Consider the following 24408-nt stretch of genomic DNA (forward strand, 5'->3'; position numbering starts at 1 on the left):
TACAAAAAGATAGAGTTATTGCATTTAGGGAACCATCTGTTTTTTCTGAGTTCACAAGAGCATGTTCTCCTTCTTCAAATGTATAGTAGTTATCTTTTTTGCTGTATTTCAAATTAACCAGACTTAGCAAATTAAAAGAACAGTTTAACTAGTTCAGAGTTTCTCATGTGTTCATAACCAAGCTATCAGGCCTGCAATCATCACAAGGCTTAATTAGGACTGAAGACTTGCAACTTCACTCATAGGATTATTGGGGAGGGCTCTGGGAAAGACCTGTTAAGTGAATGGAAAGTTAAGGCACAGATGGGGAGAAAATATTTCAAAGGACATATCTGATAGGATATCCTATCACATAGGATAATGTGATAAAGGCACATTATCCAAAATATATAAAGAACTCTTGAATATACTCAAGAGTTAATATAACTCTATAATATATTCAAGAGTTAAAAATGGACCAAAAGACCCAAATAGACACCTCAACAAAAAGATACAGAGCACATGAATAAGCATATGAAAAGATGCTCCAGTTTGTATGTCAACAGGGAAACACAGATTAAAACAATCCTGGGATGTTGTTGTTCGTTGCTCACATTCCATTTGCAACTGAAGCTTTCAGTTCCTCCATGTGTGAGCCTCTCTACAGGGCTCTCTGAATAACCTCCTGATAGGGCTGCTTGCTTTTCTCAGTACAAGTGTTGAGAGAGAGAGAGATCTAAGATGTAAGCCAGTGTTTTCGTAACTTAATCTTGGAAGGACATCTCATTACTTCTGCCCCAATCTATTGATTGGAAGTGAATCAGTAAGTCCAACCCAGTCTCAAGAGGCAGGGGTTCACAAGAGAATGGCTACCATGGGCAGGATCGTTGATGGCCATCTTAGGCGCTGCCTCCACAATGTGCCAAAGTCACCTGATGTTGATAGGAAGTCAGGCCACACAGACCCGTTGTTCTCTTTTCTTGAAGGAAAATAACTTCTGAGTTTCTACTTTGCACAACTGGTTAGATTATAATGTCATTTATGAAGCAAGAGAACACTGGTGAAGACTGGGTCTGAGGAAAGAGACCGTGAGTTCAGTGATGGATATGGTTACGTTGGTTAAACTTGTGGTTAACTTGAGACTTCCAGCTGGAGATGCTGAGTTGGCAGTTTCTTACGTGTGATGGAGCTCAGAGGGAAGTTTCGAATGGAGATGCTCACTTGAGAGCATTTAAAGATATGGGCACGGATGAAGTCATGAGGGAGAAAATATAAAGTAAAATGAGGAAAGGAACAAATTCAAAGCCTTGAATGCCGAGATTAAAAGCCAAATAATAGGCAGTGATATAGCAAAGGACATTCAGGGGAATTAGTTCCAGAGGTAAAGAGAATGGAGGAGGTCTGGTGATACAGAAGCCCAGGAAGGGGTCGAATAACAGGAAAACAGAAAAATGCCCATTGGCTTCATGATGAAGGAGAGGGAGAGAAGCACAGATTGAGGTGAGATGAGGAAAGGCAGGTAAGTGATCAGTGACACCGGCAATTTTTTAAGGCTTTGTAAAGGAAGGGAAAAATACAATGATCAAAAGGGAAGGAGAGTCCAAAGATGGTGATTTCTTTTCAAGATGAAAGTGAATATGTTTAAATGATGGTGGGAAGGGTGTAATAGAAAGAAATGAAAAGACCAAGAAGTCAAAACACAAGAAATAGCCTGAGGTTCTAGAAAAAATGTGTGAGATGGGGGAGGTATGACACAAATGGAGGGTTCATGTCCCGAACTGAAGGGAAGCAGAGGAGAGGAAAAGTGAGGCTGCAGAAAGGAGTGAAGATTCGATAGCAGAGAAGCAAAGTCTTTCTTGGCCTGTTGGTTTTATTTCGCCGTGAATGTGGGAAAGAGGTCAGGTGTATGCGTGCCTGAACGTGGCGTGTGCGTAGACTGACAATGAAGAGAACACACAAGTCAGGCAGTAGTTGGTGGGACTTCGAGTAAGCTGGCACAGGAGGAAAGAACAATATTTTTTATAGGTGTAGCCAGATCATTTGGAGAAAGTTAATTCCAGGCCAGACTGTGAAACTGGAACGTAGGCCATTCCGCTCTCCCTTCCAACCCTTTCTCCTTCGTCAGTGCTTTTATGCCTCTCTTGCTCCTCTGATCAGAATGAATGGGGTGTAAAAAATGAAGCTCACCTGTATGCGAGGGACTTGAGTGATAGTATCTCTCGGGAGGGTTTGCATTTAAAAGAAGATGAAGATGCCTGGGGCGCCCGGGTGGCTCAGTGGGTTAAGCATCTACCTTCAGCTCAGGTCATGATCCCAGGGTTCTGGGCGTGTGTCCTGCACCGGGCTCCCTGCGCAGTGGGGAGTCTGCTTCTCCCTCACTCTCTCCCCCTGCTTATGCTGTGTTTCTTTGTCAAATAAATAAATAAAATCTTAAAAAAAGAGAAAAGTCCAAAGAGGGTAGTGCTCTCGGTTTAAACCAGGAGAGTGAAGTGCTAATAAAGCAACAGAATTTGAAGCAGATTTTGGAGTAAACAGCTCTACCACTTGCACGCAATACAATTTATCTGGGCCTCAACTTTCTCAGCTGTAGAATGTGGATAGTAGTTAATTTAAAAGGTTTTGTAGAGGTACAACATGATGTATACCAAGTTCCTGACACTCAGCCACTCTTATTTTTCTCCTTCTTATTACTGAGGTCTAGTTGACATTCAGTGTTGTGTTCGTGCAGGTATACGACATGGTGACTCAGCAATTCTCTACCTTACTCAATGCTCACCGTGGTAGGTGTAGCCACCATGAGTCACCACACAAGGTTATTACAGGTAGTAACTATGTTCCCTATGCTGTACTTTTCATGCCTGTGACTTCCTTGTTTTATAACTGAAATGTGTTCCTCTGAATCCCCTTTATCTATTTCACCCACCCCCCATGCCCCTCTTCTTTGGGAACTGCCAGTTTAATCCCTGTATGTATGAGTCTGTTTCCATTTTGTTTGTTTTGTTTTTTAAGATTCCACACTTAAGTCGAATCATATGGTATTTATCCTTGGTGACTTGTTACTTCACTTAGCATTATACCATGTAGGTCCCTCCATGTTGGCACACAAGGCAAGATCTCATTCTTTGTTATGGCTGCATAATATTCCATTGTGTATATAAGCACCGTATCCTTTTTATCCATTCATCTCTCCAGGGACACTTAGTTTGCTTCTATATCTTGGCTATTGTACATAATACTGCAGTAAACATGGCGGTCCACATAGCTTTTCAAATACACATTTTTTGCTTATTTGGGTAAATAGTAGTAGAATTACTGGATCACAGGGTGGTTCCATTTTTAATATTTGAGGAAACTCCATACTGTTTCCACAGTGGCAGTGCCAATTTGCATTCCTACCATCAGTGTACGAGGGTTCCCTTTTCTCCACATCCTCGCCAACACTTATAATTTCTTGTCTTTTTGATATTAGTCATTCTGACTGGTGTAAGGTGATATCCCATTGTGGTTTTAATTTGTATTTTCCTGATGATTAGTAATGTTGATTCAATCACTACTGTTACACTCAAGAAAAATAGTAGTACTTACCATTAGTACCAGGACTACAATTATCATTGTGGTTATTAGTATTAATGTTGTAATTATGGTTTTTTAAGATTTTATTTTTTTACTTATTTATTCATTCCTTCATTCATGAGAGACACACAGAGAGAGGCAGAGACACAGGCAGAGAGGGAAGCAGGCTCCCTGTGGGGAGCCTGATACAGGACTCGATCCTGGGACTCCAGGATCATGACCTGAGCCAAAGGCAGATGCTCAACCCCTGAGCCACCCAGGCATCCCTCTGGGATGTATTCTTAGAGAAGTGTATCTCCTTCTCCTTCTTGTTTTGCTCCTTGGAATGCATATGTGATGACCAGACCTCTATCTTGAATTCTAAGGACCATGATGGCTCACTTTAGGGATGGAGGAACAAAAGCTCCAAGCAGCCTGGGGTCCAAGAGACTGCAAAGTGATGGGGCCAGCTCTTAATTGCCTATGTACACAAAATTATGTGATATTGTACATTGTTATGTTTTTTAAGTAACTGACTTAAAAAAATAAGTGTAACCAATCCTTCATTAAAATTAACATTAATTAACTAGGAACTAAAATTCTGCTTTTGTAAAGTTTCAGATTGGTTATACATTTCTGTGTTTTTATTTCCACTCAAAAGACTATCATTTTTAGATGGAAGATTGTTTTTCTTCTAAAGGACATTGTGATAATTATTTGATAAAAGCAAATAGAGAACTCATTATAGTTCTACGTAAAGAAGTAAAATATGAGTTTCTTGCCCTGAGCCTCCTTAAACATGGAATTAACTGCCTGGTTCCCCACTCTGAATCTTCCAGTCTCTGAGTTAAGTTCTTCGTGAGATCTCACTCATTCAATCCTCCCAAGAGTTCTTTGAAGGAGGTGTTATTTCAGCCCCATCGTACAGCTCATAGAGGTGAAATAATTGACTAATGCCTCCCAGCTAGAACTTGAAGGACTCAGGCTTTTAGCCCAGGCAGTCTGACTCCACAGCTTAATATCCAACCCCGCTCTCCCACTCGGTAGGTATGGGTAGTCCTAGAAATTCTGTGATTGGGGCTCGTTCACAGCAGAAAAAAATATAAGTAGAGACAAGCAAGGAAATGACTTGGCACGAGACGTTCTTGTGGACCTATTCCTTAGATCTTCTTGGATTTTCTTCCTTGGTCCTGAGATACTTATAGACTGGATTCTTATTTTGCCCTCCATGACTGAATTTTCTATTCCTTAGCTCAAAGTGTCTTCTGTAACCAGGCTCTGCATAGTCAGGCACTTGGGACCTGAACATAATTTGGACCGTTTGTTGTCCATGACTATCTTCTTTCCATTCTCTGTGTGCTACTCCATTTTCAGTTGTGACTTAGATTTGTTTCTTGCCTCTCTCTCTCTCTCTCTCTCTTTTTCCTCTCTCTCTCTGGAAAGGCCAGTCTCTGGCTTGGAACCTTTCTTCCAATTCCATGCTTAGCTGGAGTTTTGGGTCTGACTTGATCTTATTTCCAAACCTAAATTCTAGAAACTTAGAACTGAGAACACCAAATTTGGTGGACAGTTTGATTCTACAACAGAAATATGATTAACTTTGGCATTGTTGGTTACAGTGTAGACAGACAATCCTTTGGCTGGATCATTTACTCCTTTATTCACCAGACATTCATTAAGCACCGGCTTCTTGCTATGTGCTGAAATAAAACAATGAATGAGTTGGTTCCTGTGCTTACGGAATCGTCACACCAGTAAACAGTGGTTGTAATAGCAAAGGATCCTAATAATAGTAAACAAGTTACAAAACTCCCACAATCAGGCTAGAACAAGGGAATAATCAACTGCTTGTGGCCAGTGAAGCTTGAGCTGAGTGTCATTCCCCAGGTTGGCAAGGGGAGGTGGGATGTTAGAACAAAGGCACAGAAGCATAACAGAAAGTTTAGGATAGGACAAAGGGAATAGTCGGAGACGGAATGGAAGAGAAGTTTAGAGTTACATCAGGAAATGCCTCATGTGCCATGCAGACGAGTTTGGGCTTTGAAGGGATTTAGGCAATCCAATGAAATGATGAGATTTGCCAGGTTTACCCACTCCTCCAGGCTTCTGCACATCAATGTGCCACCAGGCTGGTGCACACAGAGAAGTGATTAATGAGCTCTGTGACCACCCAGAAAACATTCCTGGCAGCTGCAGGCCCCAAGATACATCTAGGAATCTGCTTCTCTGGCAACGTTTAAGTCAGAAATAAGCCTATTTTTTTAAAGAGTTTTTCTGCTGCTTCAGTCACATCTCTTTTTGTCTGCCCTATCATAGCTGCTGGTTGCTCCTTCTTTCTATTGATTATTTTCAGAGATTAACATAAAGATTAATTGATACAAAGAAGGCTTGCATTTCCCCGGTTTTGAGGTAAGCTGAGATTGATTGTGCAAATGCAAAAATAATTTGGAAAGGCTATACCAATTCCTATTAGCAAGAAGTGTGATAACTTGTTGTTACCCTGTGAAATAATAATACTTCATTAAAATGGAAAATGACCATATATACATGAGAATGCCATGTTGACAGGTCTTAAGATTCCTTTAGCCTAGTCCTCACTGTCTGATGACACCAGCAGGGGACATTTGTAGAGAGGTCCTGGAGCTGCCCTCGCTGACTCCAAACTCTTCCCATCCTTAAGGTTGGTGATAAAGCCAATTATACTTGATAAACCTAACAGCTCCACTTCCATAAGTATTTAACTTCGCTTGTCATTTTGCATCTTGCATTGAAATATGTAGCAGATTCACACCAGGAATTTATCAGGACAGTGTTATTTATTAATATGAGGGTCCTTTGGAGCACATAGGAAGTATCCAAGTCTAACTTTTGAAAGATGGAGAAATGGTGTGGTCCTGAAAACATGGTGACAGTATAATACTCTGCTCATTTGGGGCTTTCTAATCTAGCCTCAGGGATCGGCTTCGTGTTTCTATCTTTTTTTTAACATGACAGTAGTGTTCACCTCCCATGTTACAGTGATTGAAATTCCCAATACCTCAACTCAAGCCAAAGAAATGATAAAAAGTGTACAAGCAAGAAAATAATGTTCCAGGGACAGGCTACACCTTTTTGCTTGATGTAACAACACATAGAAGTGAGTATCAAGGCAAGGATTATCTCCTGGATTTTTTTTTTAAATAAATGCAGAGGTGGTTACAAGAAGAAATGAAATGTTGACTAGCAGAAGCAGCAGGGAGGTTTTCGTATTGGATAGTAACAAGTTGAGACATTTTGGATGTCTTCTTGCAGACCAGTAACTGGAAATTAAATAAATATTTCTGGTATAAAGGACAGGCACCTGCTTGCAGCTTTGTGTTCTATTATTCCTGCTTTTCTCCTTTGATGCCTGATTTCCATGTGCTTAGAATAATTCATGAGAATTACTTTAACATTTCAGGAAAAAAAGTAATGAGTAAGAGCTTGCTGCCTAGAAAAATATTACACAGCTGATTTCTGACATTACAAAGAAACTTGGAAATCCTTCTGCCTTCATTATCTGCAATAGACCTGGTGTCAAAAGAAAGCAACAGTTTTAGAATCAGGAGTCCGGGCCACAAGACCTCGCTTCCACTGCTAGCTCACTGTGTATCCTTGGACAAATTCATTGACCTCTCTGAAACTCAGCCGTGTGGTCTAAAAAAGATGACAGAGGGCTCTGATAATCAGGAAGAGCTTGCTGGCTTTAATGCTCTGTGATAATGCATTATGTGTTAGATTAAATGCAAATGAACTGAGAAAAAGAAAGGCAGAAATGAAGGGGACCATCATTACTGCTCTTGGATGTATGTGGAGTCACACCAGAAAAACTGGAGTTGTTTTTTGCCCCACACCCTAGACTGGAATGAGCAACCATGCATTTAAAACTGAAACTTTGGAACATAGTAAAGCTCGAGAAGGAACCAAGCCACAGCCTTGGGGGTGGCAGAGGTAACCCATGGTTCCAGTGTATCCGGCGCGCAGGGAGGGAGAGTATGACTCACAAGGCAAATGCTTTCCTTCATCCCACAGACCGCTGTTCTTACTAATATTCCAGATCAGTGGGAGACCACTCTGTCTGCCTGGAGAGCCAAGGCACTTTCTGGGCTGGGAAGGAGTAAGGATCTAAAATGAATGCTTGGGGAATGAAAGGAAAATACATCCTCTAAGGGCCTGGAACGTGGGTCTCCGAAGAGGTCCAAGGATAGGATTCAGGTTCTAAACAAATTTTCTTTCATTTTGTCTTTATTGCATTGAAAACCATCTTTTGGACAAACTATTGTCAAGTGATTCAGGCCCACTTATTAAAGTATTTATTACAGCAACTGTGCAGTAGCTTGAGATGCTACCGTAGACAGTACTTGTCATTGTTGCCATGTTATGATGTCCAGAGTAATTTTTCTTTGATAAACATTAAGAAATAATGTATCCTATCATGATGACTATAAATATCTCTTCACAGACTTCTCACAGAAGGCACAGCTCAAGTTAGAAAATGTCAAAGAAAAAAATGGTACGATGAAACTTACAGATGTTTTGCTTTTACTTCCTTTGCCAAAAGTTTTGGGACATAAACAGTGCTTCTTGAGTAGTTATATTCTTGCCAAAAGAAGCATAAAGTCAACTAAGCATGTTTCTAATGTATATTAAACAATGTGGGGTTCAAGAGAAGAAAGCTCAATTTGAAAATTTGGAACTTTACACTTTCATTTACAAGCATCACCCAATATAATCCTTATTTTTTTAAAGATTTTATTTATTTATTCATGAGAGAGAGGCAGAGACACAGGCAGAGGGAGAAGCAGGCTTCCTACGAGGAGCCCGACATGGGACTTGATCTCAGGACCCCGAGATCTCGACCTGAGCCAAAGGCAGACTCTCAACCACTGAGCCACCCAGGTGCCCCAATATAATCCTTATATTAGGTTATTTCACAGAACTTCAATCAAGAACTACTTGGACCCCAGAAAACAACTAGAACAAGAGAGACTATTTGGACACTTTCTTTTTCTTACTATGTTCATTTCTGTCCATTTGCTTTATTTCTCTCTCTCTGAAGATCAGCTTCCACCATTTTTCTGGTCTATGGGTTTACATGATAGGAAAATATGGCCCCCAACACACCTACACACCTATATTTTTTCATAACATGAATAAATTCAGCAACCCAGAAAGGATCTTTTTTTTTTTTTAGGATCTCTTTTTTTTTTTTTTCCCTAAAGTACCAGTCTGAAAAATCCCAGGCAGGGATCCAACTGACCTAATTTGGGGCAGGTGTATATCCATAGGCTGATCAACCATGGCCAAAGTTAACATCGTAGGAACACAGCTATTCGTACTGTCACCAGTGGATGAAAGGTACAATGTAAGCTCTTAAAAGGAATTGGTATTACTTGGTATTAACACATAGAAATGTACTGTGCACCCTGGGCGTCCCAGTGCACATGTTCAGTGTTCTTCTCTACACACAACTGCAAGTGTGTCATGCTTAAAGTTCTCCAGCTTTCCCAGGTGAACTCTGGTTTTGGCCCAAAATCATACTTGCCCTGAATTCTGATAGAATGGCTGAGGCGGTAATTCTCTGTGGCCAAGCTTTATGAGTGCAGCCCTGTCCTGTTTTATTCAGTCTCAATCACTTATTTACCTGCTTCTTTATAATATGTGATATATCCAAGAAAAACAATTTAATTATAATAAAACTTATATCTAGTTAAAAGAATGAAAAAGTTGCAATGTATATTGGCGGCTAATTCTTCACATATCCTGATGGAAAGGGATATGAGGTAAATTATAAGATGAGCAAACACCTTGGACATGCATTTGTTAACTGTGTTCTTTGGAAGTGAAGTGTACTCCCTGATTATTCCATCCACTGACTGGGAGGGTTTCCTGTGATAAGTGTTCTTCGGGAGCTGCAGTTGAGGTTGGAATTTGGGAAGATCTCTCCTAAATCACCTTTGTAATTCACTTTCCATCAGTGTCTATATTCGCTTGCTTTATTGGGTTTTCTGTGAACACAACTACCATAAAATGTTCAATTATCTGTCAATTTCATCTGTGAGAATTCTATTTTTAAATAACCAATGAAAGAAATGTGTTGAATGTAACCTGTAGCCAGAACGGGGTCTTATGTTCTTGAATTCTACTTAAAACACCAGTGTTTAGGACTCTTCCCCTCCCTTTCTTTCTCAGTCATTTCTCATGAATGAAAAACAATAGGTTGGAAAAGGGAAGTTTGTGCCTTTGTTCTGCAATGAGCCCTCAACCCCTAACTGAATTCCAACTCTAGCTAAATATACTTTACCAAGAGAATGTCATCAGTGTGTCCACCCCTGTAGTATTGGCGCTATGGAGGGGCATCTTAAGCTCTCTGGGACCTCTCAGATATTTTATTCCGATTTCTAGAACAGAGTTTCTTTATTTTAATTTCAGAATAGAGTGCAATGGAGGATCTGATTTTTGCAGTTCAAGCAAGGTAAAATATTATCTGATCCCCAGCTGGTCAAAGGCAGAGGTTAGCAATATCTACTACAGTCCTTGAGCTGCCTTCATGTGAGCCGCCTCAAACTGCACATCATCCCTTTTGTGAAAAACCTCTAATGAAGGCTGAATGAAGTAGCCAACATATTACAATATTCTGACATTTGTCACCAAGCCCCCTAAAAATCCTGGATACAAGATGGATAACCAACTGCTCTGCCACCACCAGGATATCAGTTCTTCTCCTGGTCTCAGCCAAGGGATCATCACCCTTCCACCCTCCCTTCATTCAGTCAGTGGGCAATGTCTGCACTTAAAATTCTTTCTTGGAAAAGCAAGTCATGTTGATTCATACCATGGAATACTGTTCGGCAATAAAAAGGAAGCACCGTAATGAAGACTTAACTCAGTGGCGCAAAAATATGGACGTCAAAAGCATCATGCTGAATGGGCCATGCAAGACATGGTCACACATGCTGCATGACTTCATTTATATTGATTAGAGGATCAGAAAAACCTTATCTATGGTAGAAGAAGTCAAAGGTGATTGTCTCGGAGTGGGAAATGGAGAACTTGCCCAAAAGGGACACAAGTTAATATGTCTTTGTTGGAGGAGGTCATCGAGAGGATGTGACTAGGGGCGCCTGGGTGGCTTAGTGGGTAAGCATCTGCTTTCAGCTCAGGTCATGATCCCAGAGTCCTGGAATCCAGCCCCACACCAGGCTCCCTGCTCTGTGGGGATCCTGCTTCTCCCTCTCCTTCTGCTTGTTCCACCTGCTTGTGCTCTCTCACTGGCAAATGAATAAATAAAATATATATTTTTTTTTTTTTAAAAAAAAAGAGGATCTGACTGTCTGTTGACCCAAGGCCTGGACTAAAGCAATCAGAGGCTCCTCACGCCCTCCTCTGGCCCTTGGACTGTATGTTCTGGCAACTATTCCCACGTAATGAATTATTCCAAGGACACAGTCTTGAGAGAGTGACGTATTGTGGAGATCGCCTGGAGGGCTTATGTGATTGAACCCAGTTAAAGCCTTAATGTGAACTTCTAAAATTCTGGAGGGTAGGTGAAGAAGCTACTCATCCTGTGACCACCCAACATGAGCCTCATATGTAAGTTCATTCCTCTCACTTATTTAACCTGCCACCTACCTGTCTGATATGACCTGACTTTTTCTTTGGTCTCCCTTTGCCCTCTGCATACAGCGGACAGTTTACTTGGGGAACCTTAAAGCTGCAAACCGGCAATCCTGTTTTCGGTAGTTACTGCATTGATGCTTACAAATGTAAAAACTTATCAAACTGAATCCTTAAGATCTGTGCATCTTATTATACATAAATCACACTTCAGTGTAAGAAAAAATATTTTTTTTCAGTAGATATAACAAATCCTACTCAACGTAGCTACAGGGGAAAAAAAAGGAATTGATTATAGGAATTTGTGAGAATTGGGGGGAAGACAAGAGGAATGTGTATGAGCATAAGGAATGAACTGGAACCAGAGATTCCAGTGCTCTCAGGACTTAGTTCCCCACTAAAGCTAATCTCAGCACATCTGCCTCATTTCCCTTCTGTACCTTCCCCTACTTCTCAGGTCCAGCTGACAGAAAATACAGATGACAGCAGTCCCCCAGTGTCACATCTTACAGGATAATTCAATCCATCAATTGTTCAGCAAATAGTTACTGATCTTGATTATTGATTGTCATAGTGTGTCAGGTACCCATTTAAGCCTTGGAGCTATTGCAGTGAACTGGCCAGACAAATCAACTGGAAGAGTGCCTTCTAACTGAGGGGAAAGGAGATAAGAAGTAAAAAAACAAAACAAAACAAACAACAACAACAACAAAAAACGCCAAAATAATATAATATTAGGTAGTAGTAAGGATACTACAGAAAAGGAAAAGAATAATGCATGCCATATTTCAGAGATAGAAGGACCAGTGGAGTTGGATGAGGAGGAGAATGATAAAAAATATAGTCAAGAAGGTAGGCAGGTGCTGTCCTGGAGAGCCATAAAGACATGGGTTTGTATTGGTTGTATTTTAATAGCAATGGCAAATCATGGTGGGATTTTAATCATTGGAAAAATAGGTTCTGATTTACGTTTATATTTTTATATTTAATTTATTTTTTTAAAGATTGTATTTAATTATTCATGAGAGACACAGAGAGAGAGGCAGAGACACAGGCAGAGGGAGAAGCAGGCTCCCTGTGGGGAGCCCGATGCAGGACTCGATCCCAGGACTCTGGGATCATGCCCTGAGCAGAAGGCAGATGCTCATCCACTGAGCTACTCAGGCGCCCCTATATTTTTAAATCAAAGACAATAGACTCTGATTAGGTAATTCTGATATTTCTTTCTTAAATTTGTATGTTTCTATGGAAAAGATTTATTTGTCCAGTCTGGATCAGGTGTCTACCCCTTAGTTCAATGGTTGTAGCCATTGAGTAGGATCATTTTATAGAATCATGGTAGGTCCTGTTCAACCATATGTTTACAGGAAAGAAGAATTTTGAGAAAGGTGTGGTAGGCAGACAAACCTATAAATATGCTCATTCTTAGTCCCAATATAAAAACTAAAGTTCTCTGGTTGTTTATTATTATTATTATTATTATTATTATTATTATTATTATACTGCCAAGTAGAGATGTGACATAAATTGGAAAGGCTTCAAGGAATCCATGCTTTAGAAATATGAGAAAGTGGTCTGTGCCTTGGTCTGTGGTTTATGCCTCTGTCTACATCATCTACTCCAGAAATGTAGATATTTCATTTAATATTTTGAAGGAGGTCTTAGACGAATTGGCAGATGTGCCATTTTCCTTCAGCATAAACTGGATGGAATGACTGATGTCTCCAAGTGCAGATAATTCCTAACTTTCTTCCTTCCCAGTTTACCAGAGGGAATGGGATCGGGTCTATACTGCTACGTCCACAATGAATAGCATATAGTAGGTACTCAGCATATATGTTGAATACGTAAGTTGTGATGCCACCAAAAATGCATTCCTATTAAATGTTCTGTTCTGGAAACTTCAAGGAAGTTGATGTCTCTGAATTGTTAAAAAAGAAAAATACAGTGTCTTTGACTGAAAGAAAAATGTTGGGACATTATGGTTAAGTAGAACATTTGAAATGTTTGGCAGCACATCTGGGGTTTTTTGTTGGCTGAAGATAGAAGCTCTACACATCATCATAGTTCATTGCAATAATTATCTTAACTATTCTCTGCCATATCCCAAGGTCTAAGAGAAGCTCTGCTATGTAGTGGGTACTTAATAAATATTCACTAAATTAATTATTATGAATATATCAGAATGTATGGACATCAAAGATTTTTAAAAATAATCTTGAAATAAGCCTTGTCTACTGCTGTGATGTTGTCACCTTCATGAAAAATAGAATTTCTTCAAGCATTTTCTAAGAAATGGAAATAATATAAATTTCTTTTTCATCATGTGCAAAAATCTACGATTTTCTGAAAGACAAATCTCAAATGCCTTCATTGACCCTGACAAAGAAGTGACACTTTCGTTGAGGATTAAAGAAAGTCTGTTCTAAGCAGGTTGACAGGCAAGGGCTCATTACTGACCTGGATTATTTGGTGGATCATTGTAGCCATGGGAATCTGGTAATATTCTGTTTTGCCGCCTTGCAGTGACTGGAGTGCTTTTGCCGAGGGCCTGTAATCTCTTTTGACCAAGATGTTCCAATAGAAAAAGTAGAGGCAGGGTGCTCTGAGCTGTCTCATATCAAAATAAATCCTTCTGTAGAGTGCAGGTTCTAAAGCAACAAAAGAAATTGTAGCAAGAATCTCTGTGCATGAGTTTTACACATTTCGGAGGCACCTGTCAATAGCTTTCAAAGGATTCTCAATGATCCCTTGATGCCAGAGTGTTAGGAACCACTGTTAACCCAACATTCAACTCACAGATGAACTGTTCTGTGGGAGTCTTTTATTTTTTTTTATTTTTAAAATTTATTTATTTATTTATTTATTTATTTATTTATTTATTTATTTATTTATTTATGGGAGTCTTTTAAAAGAGGGTGCAGGAGGAGCAGAAGTGAGCTTTGGGCCACGTGCCCTGCCAGCACCTGACACGCATTATCACTGTCATCCTCCCTCTGTCTCCCTCTTTCCGTGTGCACGTACTCAAGGTTGACACGATTCAGTTGTGAACGGGGCTAAAGGTTCAGTCGGGCCTGCACAGCTGATTCAACCCACACCCCAGCCCCTGCCGTAACCTCCTACACTCCAGGTCACCACGCATCCATGCCCTACACTCCATGCCCCTGCGCCAGACACCACCCTAGGACCTTGAAGCCCAAGAAAAATTATTCAAATTAGTCCATCTGCAGACAGTCAGTGAAACCTCACCCTCCTGTCTTCCCTTATGAAAGCTGCTCTCTCTTCCCCTCGTCTAGGGGAACAACCCCCTGTGCTGTCTTGTGGGGTTGGAAGGAATTTGGTGGTGGGACACGTCATCAGGTGGTGTCCCACCACCAAAAGGTTCTGTAAATCTTATAGGACAGCCTCAATCCTGAGAAATAAACAGCCTGGGTTCTGCTCTGCAGAGGAGGAAACTGAGCCTCAGAGAAGTTGAAGTAGTGCAAATGTAGCACTCTGTTCATTGGTGGAGCCCGCATCACAATCCACCTCGGTCCCTTATCCTACTGCACTTGGCCCTGAGAACGAACTTTCAACTTATAAACTCAAATAACCTCCAAAGATGATACATATTTCAATGACTGTCCTAGATTCCTTAGATCTTCAAACACAGAGAGAGGGGGGACCTGATATTTGGTTAAGAAAAATGACTGTCAAACTGTGAATATCAATATCATCACAAGTGATAATACACCTTCATTAACAATGAGATAAGCTTACCCGTATCACTCTAACATTTGTCATTAATTAAGGTTTCAATTATTTTTCCCTTTATGAGATAAAAAGAGGAAAACTAAAAGCTATGGAAAGGTTTCGCTAACAAAATATACACCCCAGCCACGCAGAGGTGTGCTCGAGCCAGCTCTTTCAAGTTGGAACCTACTGTTAACCTATTGCCTTCAAATTGTTTAGGGAATTTTCAAGGCAGCTGTTATACAGTTAGAAACTTGGTATGATTTGCAGGCATTTTAAAGGGTCACTTATGCGATTTCAGAACCATTCATCTCTGAATTGTTTTCCAAATTCTATGTTGTGCTACTCACAACTTCCCATAATTTTATATTTTTGAAATGTTCTGCTAAAAACTTACATCAAAGAATGTTTTAAAACATCATATCCACATAGCGTTACCACTATCTGAATGATAAGAAATGGAATTCCACTCTGAATTACAAAGTAGAAAGTATTTGATTTAACCTCACCAAATTACTATGTAAAGTGATAATCAAGAAACATATGTGCCTTAACGACAGAGAACAATACGGATGTACAGTGAGCCTTGGGGACACCACCTAATCTTTTGTGCCTTAGTGCCATTACCTGCAAGACTGAAAACCGCACTTTTGTGTTGAGAGAAAAAAGCGACATTATGAAAGAGAAGTGCTTCAAAGGACAACACACTGCCCCACAGCAGGGACTTACTATAAGGTACATTCACTGATTTCTGTGATTGTAGTTCACACTTTAAGGTTTTTTTTTTTTTAAGATTTATTTATTTATATTAAGATTTATTTATTTATAGAGAAAGAGTGAGGATGGCAGAGGGATAAAACCTTCCAGCAGACTCCTGCTGAGCGCAGAGGTGGCTGGATGGCAGGACCCAGGAGATCATGACCTGAGCAGAAAGCAAGAGTCGGACGCTTAACTGGCTGAGCCACCCAGGCGCCCCTAAGTTTCAATTCATTTCTTGTCTACTGCCTACATTTCTCACAGAAGCACAAGAGGTTGTACACTTTCTGCAGTCAGGCATGGAGCTTCCCCCTGCACCCAACCCGGTCTGTGGCACAAAGGAGCCACTCAATAGACATTTCTACAATAAAGGGATGAATCCACACTTAACGACCCAGAATGGATTGATGGAAATACAGGAGTAGGTGCACAGAAGAGACTTTTATAGTTTGCATGAAAAAATTTAATGATGTCCTTCATGACACTGAGGACCATCTGCTTCCTTTCAAAGAGAGAGAGAGGGTAAGGTTTGACCCGGAGCAGGAGGGAAGAATGAACATAGGACGTGCCTGGTCAATAGGGTAAGTTGACATTGGTCAGTTCTCCCTCAGAAGCAGCCATACCTAGTGGAGAGATAAATGAGGCCCTGTTGGTAGTGGCCCAGGGTTTCCAGAATCCATAGCCACTGCTCCCCCCTCCACACACACTTCACATCCCTGACTCCTCTGCCCCATTCGCCACTGCCAACCACCACTTCTAGACTCTGAAAGGTCATAATGGAAAATTTTTGTTCCACGACCTACCTTCTGCTTATGCATCTTTGCCCCTCACAAAGGATCCTCATGAAAACCAGTTTTCCATTTCAACTTATGAGATACGGTTGCTCTCGAAAGCCAGACTGCTCTTGTGTCCTTCCCTAAGGTGTTTTCTCAGCAAGAGAAGTCTGTGTATGTGGATGTTAACGACTAACTCACCTTCTTAAAGGCTATGTCCATCTGTCACATAAGAAGAACAGCCTCCTTTCAAGAGTGCTAAAGAAACCGAGGGGAAGGGTAGGGACAATGGGCAGCTATTAAAAAAAAAAAAAGGTGAAAGGCTGCTGGTGAGTATAACTGATAAAAGCAATTAATTAAGCATTAAGTGTAGAGTAGGGACTGTATGGCATGGCATAAATTATAGCCACACTTCATGCTTCTTTGTCCCTAGACCTTGACATATAAAACCCCGTGGCTTTCCAAATCAATAAATTCAGCCCTGTTTATGGTAGCCTCTTTCCTTGGGGATGCAGCAGGTGTCTCTCCACGTGATTCCACTGCATGAATATTATGAAAGTTATGTCACAAGTCGCTGACATGAGCTGTAGCCATTAGTGGAGGGGGGGGGGAGATGAGGGGCAAGGGTGTGGAGGACTAGGATTTGAGCAATTAAGAATGAAGAAAGGGGTTATTTATTTAAAGCTCCTCTATCTTTCTTCACTAAAGCATCTTAAAGTTTATCAGCAAAAACCATCTCTCTGCCTGGTCTTTCACACAGCAATTAGAGCAATTTCTTAATCTCAGGAGGATGCCAGTATCTTCCAAGGCAATAAAACCTGTTCTAGAATAATGTTATGGGCTTGCAAAATACTTTTTCGAAGCCTTCTTAACAATGCTGCCTCAAGAAGTTTCTACTTTAGAGATGATATCATATCCCACATATTTGACATATTTAAGGAGAGCAGGGATTTAAAGTCCAATTTATTTCTAGTAAAGACAAAACGGGAAGTGTGTTCCATAGTGATTGAAAGGCAGCCACGAAAATAGGCTTGTGTCAGGCCTTTTTGTTGTTAGTAGAAGCCATAAAGCCCCAGGAAAAAAAAAAAAAAGATATATGATCTTAAATCTGAGTAGGACCAAATAAACTTGATGGCTTTTTCTGAGTAAGAGGTGGGTGGATGGCCTAGAAACCTGTGTTGTGTGACGTCGGTGACATGGATCATACCAATTTAATTGGTACAAAGATTGAAATGGTTGTACAAAATTATTCCTCTGGGGCTATTTTACTGCCAAGATGGTACAGATTTACACTCAGACAGGTAAAACTTCTCGAAAAGGGCAATTTCTAGCCTGAACACAAAGTCCGAAAAGAGTTAAGAAAGAATGAATTCATGCAAACTTACAGTTGACAGTTTCAAAAAATGCATCTATCAAACAGAGGATAAAGTAGCCCTTGCTAATTGGGCACAAATTCTGTAAACCTCTCATGCACGGATCCAATTCGGTCAGTTGCCGAAATGCAAGATTATATAAAAATAGAAAAGAGATCTTAAAGCAATTGCATTCCCCGAGGTCGTTTGGTGTCTCTGAAGGTAAGCTGGGTCCACTCATTTTGCATAGGTTCCGAGGAGTCTATGGAAGGGATATGAGAGATTAACGACACTATAATCCAACATTATAGGGTTTGCCAACCGTGTTTCATTCATTATCCACTAAATTAGCGAGGCAAGGTGCTGCTAACAAGCAGCAAGACAATGCAAAGGAGATAAAAACGTGAGCAGTGCTAGCCGTTCACTAATCACTCTAAAAAAGAAATCTGTAAAATAATAAAAAAATAAAATAAAATAAAATAAAATAAAATAAAATAAAATAAAATAAAATAAAATAAAATAAAATAAAAAGAAATCTGTCACTACACAGGTCAACGCAAACCATGTGGCACTGAGATTCTTTGTCAAAGAACCCTCAAATGAGTGAAGACACAGAACATTTTTAGGAAGGGCTATTTCCCATGGAAATTGCAGAGATGCTTTCTTGAGTCATGTACAGGGAAGCTATGACACTCTGGTCCCCCTGGGATGGTTCCCCTTTTATCAGCACCAATCAATGCCTAATGCTCTGTTTCACTTCCCTCCCAAAGCAGCTCTCTGAGGCATTAAGTACTGCCCTTGTGTGAAAGATGAGGTCGTGAAGTGTTCAGAGAAGCCAGGGACCAGGGGTCCCTGGGCAGCAGGTAGGGAGCTAGGACCCAAGTCCTCTCCAGGCCTGGAGAAGGTGCTCTGAAGCAGGGCTTCTGCAGTTATCCATTGTGGAAGACCTTCCAAACTTCCAATTTGTTACTTTTGTGATGAAGCATTCGTAAAAAGAAAAATTACTAGGAAAATGAAATTAAAAAAAACAAAAAAGAAGGTGCAGCACACAGATTCAACCGTTTTGGGATTAGGGTCAAAGGTATAAAGTCACTCTGTCAAATGGCCACCTTCGATTACCTCACAGACGGGAAACGAATGGTTGCTCGGCCCACACTGGCCCACCGTCCACCCTTTGAATGGCATTGTTTCTCTTCTGTCTCTTCTTCAGCTTTTTAAGAAACATGTCCTTGAGCTGTATTTCCTTCTCTTGCTGCCGTCCCATTTTGTTTCTCCTCCTCAAAGTCAAACGTTTGGAAGAAGTACTTGGACTACTTACCACCTCCTATTACTCTTAAACCAAATACATTTTCTAGTTTTCACTGTTTCATTTTCCTAAAACTGCCATAACTAAAATTATCAACTACCTCTTTACTACAAAATACAGTGGATACATCTCAGACCTTCCCTTTCTTACTATTCCTGAAATATTTGATTTTTTTTTTTTTTTTTTTAATCAGAACCACTTTTCAAAACTGCCTGGAATAGAAAGAGCTCAAGGAAAAAGCAAAGCCTCTGATTGGTCTCCTGGGAACCACTTCCTCTTTTATTTTATTTTTTTATTTTTTAAAAGATTTTATTTATTTATTCATGACACACACACACAGAGAGGGGCAGAGACACAGAGGGAGAAGCAGACCCCATGCAGGGAGCCCGACGTGGGACTCGATCCCGGGTCTCCAGGATCAGGCCCTGGGCGGAAGGCGGCGCTAAACCACTGAGCCACCGGGGCTGCCCCCACTTCTCCTTTTAGATTTTCTTACAGTTTCCCCCAAATCTATTTCACAAAGACTTCTGAATTGTTTATAAATGTAAGACACCTTTCTAAGCATTTGGCCAGTGCCAATGTACCTAGTCTTTGCAATCACTTCATGAAATAGGTATTGCTATTGTGGTCATTTTAGGGTGGAAGGAATTAAGACTTCATTTGGAGCTTTTTAAAAATACTTTTCTTGTTGCAGTCTAGACTATGATTCTCTGAACCTGCCAAACACCTTCCATCTGGGGAGCTCCCTTCGCTGCCCGTCTGGGTGGGACCTACTGTCTGCTTTATCTGGTGTCATCCTCTTTCTTGATTTTTCCATCTCCTTTATTTTTTTTTTAAGAAAGGGCACATGGGAAGTGAAAATTCTATGACTCTTTCCATATCTAAAAACATCTCTATTCTGCTTATTTACTGGAGTGATGTTTTGGCTAGAAATATAATTTTGGCTTGAGAGAAGAATTCCTTTAGAAATTCTAAAGCATTGTTGTAAGCCTTCCTAAAGCTGTTGTTGCTGATGATAAGTCTGATAATGGTCTGTTTCTCATCCCATGGTATGTGATATGCTTTTTCTATTCTGGAATCTTTTAATTGTTTTGGTGTTTTGAAATTTTGTATGAAAGGTCTAATGTAGGCAGGATTATAAGATGTCTCCCAAGATTTTCTACCTCTGTGATCTCAATGCCCTACATAATTCCAGGGTCTATGAATGTGATGAGTTTTACTCCCATTAATGGGGTTATATTTATGGCACGGTTGACCTTAAGATAGGGAGACTTTGGGGGCACTCGAATTAATTACATGAGCCCTTTGGAAGCAAAGAGCATTTTTGCTGGTTACAGAAGAGGAAGCCAGAGATCGAAGCACAAAAATGGTTCAATACTCCGTTGCTGGCTTGAAGATGGAGAAGGTCACTGGTAAGGAATTCAGGCGGCCTCTAGATGTGGGAGTGGCCCCAGCTCAGTCAGTAAGGAAATGGGGATCTCAGTCCTACAACTACAAGGAACTGAATCCTGTCAACGAGAATGAGCTTGGAAGCAGACTTTTCCCAAGAACATCCAGATGAGGACTCAAGTTGGTGGACACTTTGATCCCAAGCCTAGTGATAGAGTAGAGAACCCAAAATGCATCTTATATGAGATTATGAAAATTTTTGGTCTTTCATGGTTTTCTCACATGTCTGGCAATCCTTTAAAATGGTATGTTACAGGAGAACAGAGACTGTTCTTTTTCCACTGCTGATGAAATTCTTGATAAATAATTCTCAAATTAATTGAGTGAGTCAATGAATGAAGGAACGAGGTGATAGAACTTTGTGTGCAAGGGAAGAACACTGATGACAGGGCTCTACTCCATGTGGACACACTAGAAGAAGGTTCCTTTCAGAGATGAAGCCTCCCAAATTTTGCCTGGGGTAAGTGCAGAGTCATTATGAACGCAGAAATGATTAAAGGGGAATCAGAAAGAGTCAAGGTTGAGCATACATATTTATTCTGTCCCCTTGCTGTCACCACCCCCTTATTGCCTCTGGTCTTCATGTTACCAACTCTCTCCCCATGCTGACTGGGAAGCCTCTTCAAGGTTGAGCTGGGCAGATAGACACCTTCCTTGCCTCTAGCTCCTTTTCTTCACATGTTGAGGTGATTCTAGATTCCTCTGCTCTGCTGCATCAGTTTTTTTAAAAAGGGATTTTCCAGAAATTTGTTCATGTCTTTATCTGCCGAAGGTTCTCTCCATTCTCTTCATTGTGGAGGATTTATAACATCTTCATTCCATTATTTTCATTTGAATATAGTATCAAGAGTGGGAGAGGAAGGGAGGAGACAATATGCTCCGGTCACAATCTTGAACTTGGAACCCACTCCCTAACTAATTCTTACTGCTTTTTCCTACCTTTATGGCTGTGACACCACAGACCTTTTATCAGAGTTTAGAGAGAAAAATAGCCAAACTAAATTGATAAATATTAAGCTTTAAGTAGGTGATGCTACTATTAGAGATGTTTTATTGTTAATCTAAATTAAACTAACTGATGGAATTAGAAACTAAGTAAAAGAATTTTTTTGAGCCAAGAGCCTTTCCTTAAAATAACTCTCAAGTATAATTTTTTTTTACACAAGTCTTGGGAAAGAAAAATGGGAAAATGAGTATTGAGATTCTCCAGTGCCTCCTTCTCCCTCTGCCTATGTCTCTGCCTCTCTCTCATGAATAAATAAGCAAAATCTTTTAAAAAATAAAGAAAGAAAAGAAAGAAAAGGTTGAACATGAAGCTCAGAACTCACAGATCTCTAGACTCTTGGGTGTGCCTCTGGAGGAGAAGAACATAAGTGACTTGTTTGGGTCCAGATTTCTCCTGTGTTCCAGGTGCTGTCAGAAGTAAATTCCCATGGCTGTAAGACAGGGGTCCACAAACTGTGGCCCATCGGCCAAATGTGTACTTCCAGCTGTTCTTATCAATAAAGTTTTGTTGGAAGACAGCCACATCCTCAGGGTCATGTGGGGCAACTTTTGCAGACAGCTGCAACGTGAGTAGCCAGCGGAGGCCATATAACCCACAAAGCCTAACTATTTACCATCTAGCCCTTTCCAGAGAAGGATGACTTGCCCCTGGTCTAAGGCAAAGAGGACAATCCCATTCCTCTTGCTAGTAACTGGTTTAGGAAAGGACGTATGACCAATAAATTGTCAGTGAGAAAATTGTGGAGAAGACAGCCGTGCGGCTTTGAGGGCAGATTTCCACCCTTTGAAAGGAACACTCTTTTATCTCCTGCTATGTTGTGTCTACAAGTGTGAAAATGGCCTGGCTCCTGGATAGTGTGTTTAACCCACTAAACTGATCAATTTAGGAGCTGCCCTCTCTCAGGACTCCTTGTTTTTTTGTTTTTTTAAAGATTTATTTATTTATTTATTTATTTATTTATTTATTTATTTACTTATTTATTTATTTATTCATGAGAGACAGAGAGAGAGAGAGAGAGGCAGAGACACAGGCAGAGGGAGAAGGAGGCTCCCTGCAGGGAGCCGGATGCAGGACTCGATCCCAGGACCCTGGGATCACAACCCAAGGCAAAGGCAGACGCTCAACCACTGGGCCACCCAGGCATCCCATGAACTCCTTGTTTTGTAAGATAGTAAATAGTCCTTGTTGTTTAAATCATCTTGAATTGAGTTTCTCTTACATGCAGCTCAAAGTCTTCTCACTGTAACACCGCCTTGCTTCCAACATGAAGACTGGCGGGAGGAGAGGTAAGAAAAACCAGGCCTCTGTTTCTATTTTCTTTTCCACCCTGTCCTGAGGACTGTGCTGCCCTAGTTACATACCTACCTTTTAAGGAAAGGAGGCCATTTCTGTGAATGAAATGCTTCTCAGAGCTGCAGCATCATGTCTGTGCCAGCAACATTTGGGTCCTTTTGTCTGTTGGAAGCTTCTAGAACATTAGCACTGCAGAGAGAAACTCTTGCTTTACAAGTATGGAAATATATCTGTCTGAACTCTTAAGCTGCTTTATTGAGGATTAAAAAAAAGATAGCATTTAAATGCAAACATCAAATGTATCAGGTTTTCTGGTTTCTATAAATTTTTAACACAGTTATGGATTTCAATTCATATTATGTATATAGAGGGTTTAAATATTTTATTTTTTTCTCCAGGTAATAGTATAAAATCATGATAGTTTCTAGAAGCATAAAGTGATTATTTCATTTTGTCTTACTAATAAATACTGAGTGAAGCATTTTATGTGTTGTCCCAAAGTAGTATCTTAAATTGAATTTAGTAAATCCAGTAACTTAAACTCCTTTGATTCACCACCTAATCTACATAAATCAAGGTTCCTCAGAGAACTAATTGAAGCTATTTTCCCATTTATAGTTGAAACAAGTATTTTTGCAGTGCAACCCCATTTCATAATAAAAATTCTTGCTGGTAAATTCTCTTCCAGCATGTAATTGTGATAGTCCTGAAGGCACTTTTAATTTTGTTAGGTGCAAATTGTTCATGCTACTAGGTGCAAAAATCATAAAATAAAGGTGAAATTCCTGATACATGCAGAAAATTTTAGATCTCATTATTTATATTGCTCTATTTTGTCTGTTTAATCTTTTATAAAGTCTCTTTTTATTTTAAGATGACAAATAGACACACACTTTTGAGAGGGGATTTTGAAGTACATAGTAAATGAAAGTTAAAGGAATATGTTATATTCTTACATGACAATATTCCTTTCCCCCCTATTATTCCACTTATCTATTCCTGATTTTGTCAGGAAAAGAATAGCAGTTGCAATATTGCATCCTTAATCTCTACTTTTGATAAAATACATAAATTCATTTAAGCTTGATAACAGCCCTACTACTGGTATATTGTATTACATTACTACCATTATCCTGCAGAAAAAGAAACCAAAGTTTTTAAAATAAGGTGGCCAAGGCCACACAGCTCATAGGTAGCAGTCACTTTATCAAGTCTGTGCTGTCCACCCCACAATATTCAGAGACATTCAAGATCAACAAAAAGAAATAAAATATTGATGTGAATTTAGGCTTATAAAGATTGTTGTAATAAACAAAACATGTCTGTTAGATGTCTAAATCAATCAGTGTTGGAAGAGAGGATTTAGTTACTACTTAAGAGAGTTTCCACTCAATCCTCTTGTTTTTCTGGTAAAAATAATAATGGTGAAATAACAGCACCAATTTTCTCAGAACTTCAAAGTAAACAGAGATCTTTCACCTCCATCTAACTCAACTTTTCCAAAATAAATAAAATAGGAACAGTTACAACTCGGTAGCAAAACAATAAAAATTAAAAAATAAATAAAAACAGAAA

The 24408-nt window shown here is 40.0% G+C and overlaps 1 long non-coding RNA gene across 1 annotated transcript in view; it reads left to right on the plus strand.

Annotated features, from left to right (window-relative positions):
• Positions 1-620: 620 nt before the first annotated feature.
• LOC118350023 (uncharacterized) overlaps positions 621-24408 on the plus strand; it is a 42523-nt gene continuing 18735 nt past the window's right edge. Inside the window, exon 1 of the long non-coding RNA XR_007413341.1 lies at positions 621-802. This is a non-coding gene — a long non-coding RNA (uncharacterized LOC118350023). The remainder of the gene's footprint in view (positions 803-24408) is intronic.

The sequence above is a fragment of the Canis lupus genome, chromosome 10 (genome assembly GCF_003254725.2).
Source record: "Canis lupus dingo isolate Sandy chromosome 10, ASM325472v2, whole genome shotgun sequence".
Classification (NCBI taxonomy): domain Eukaryota; kingdom Metazoa; phylum Chordata; class Mammalia; order Carnivora; family Canidae; genus Canis; species Canis lupus.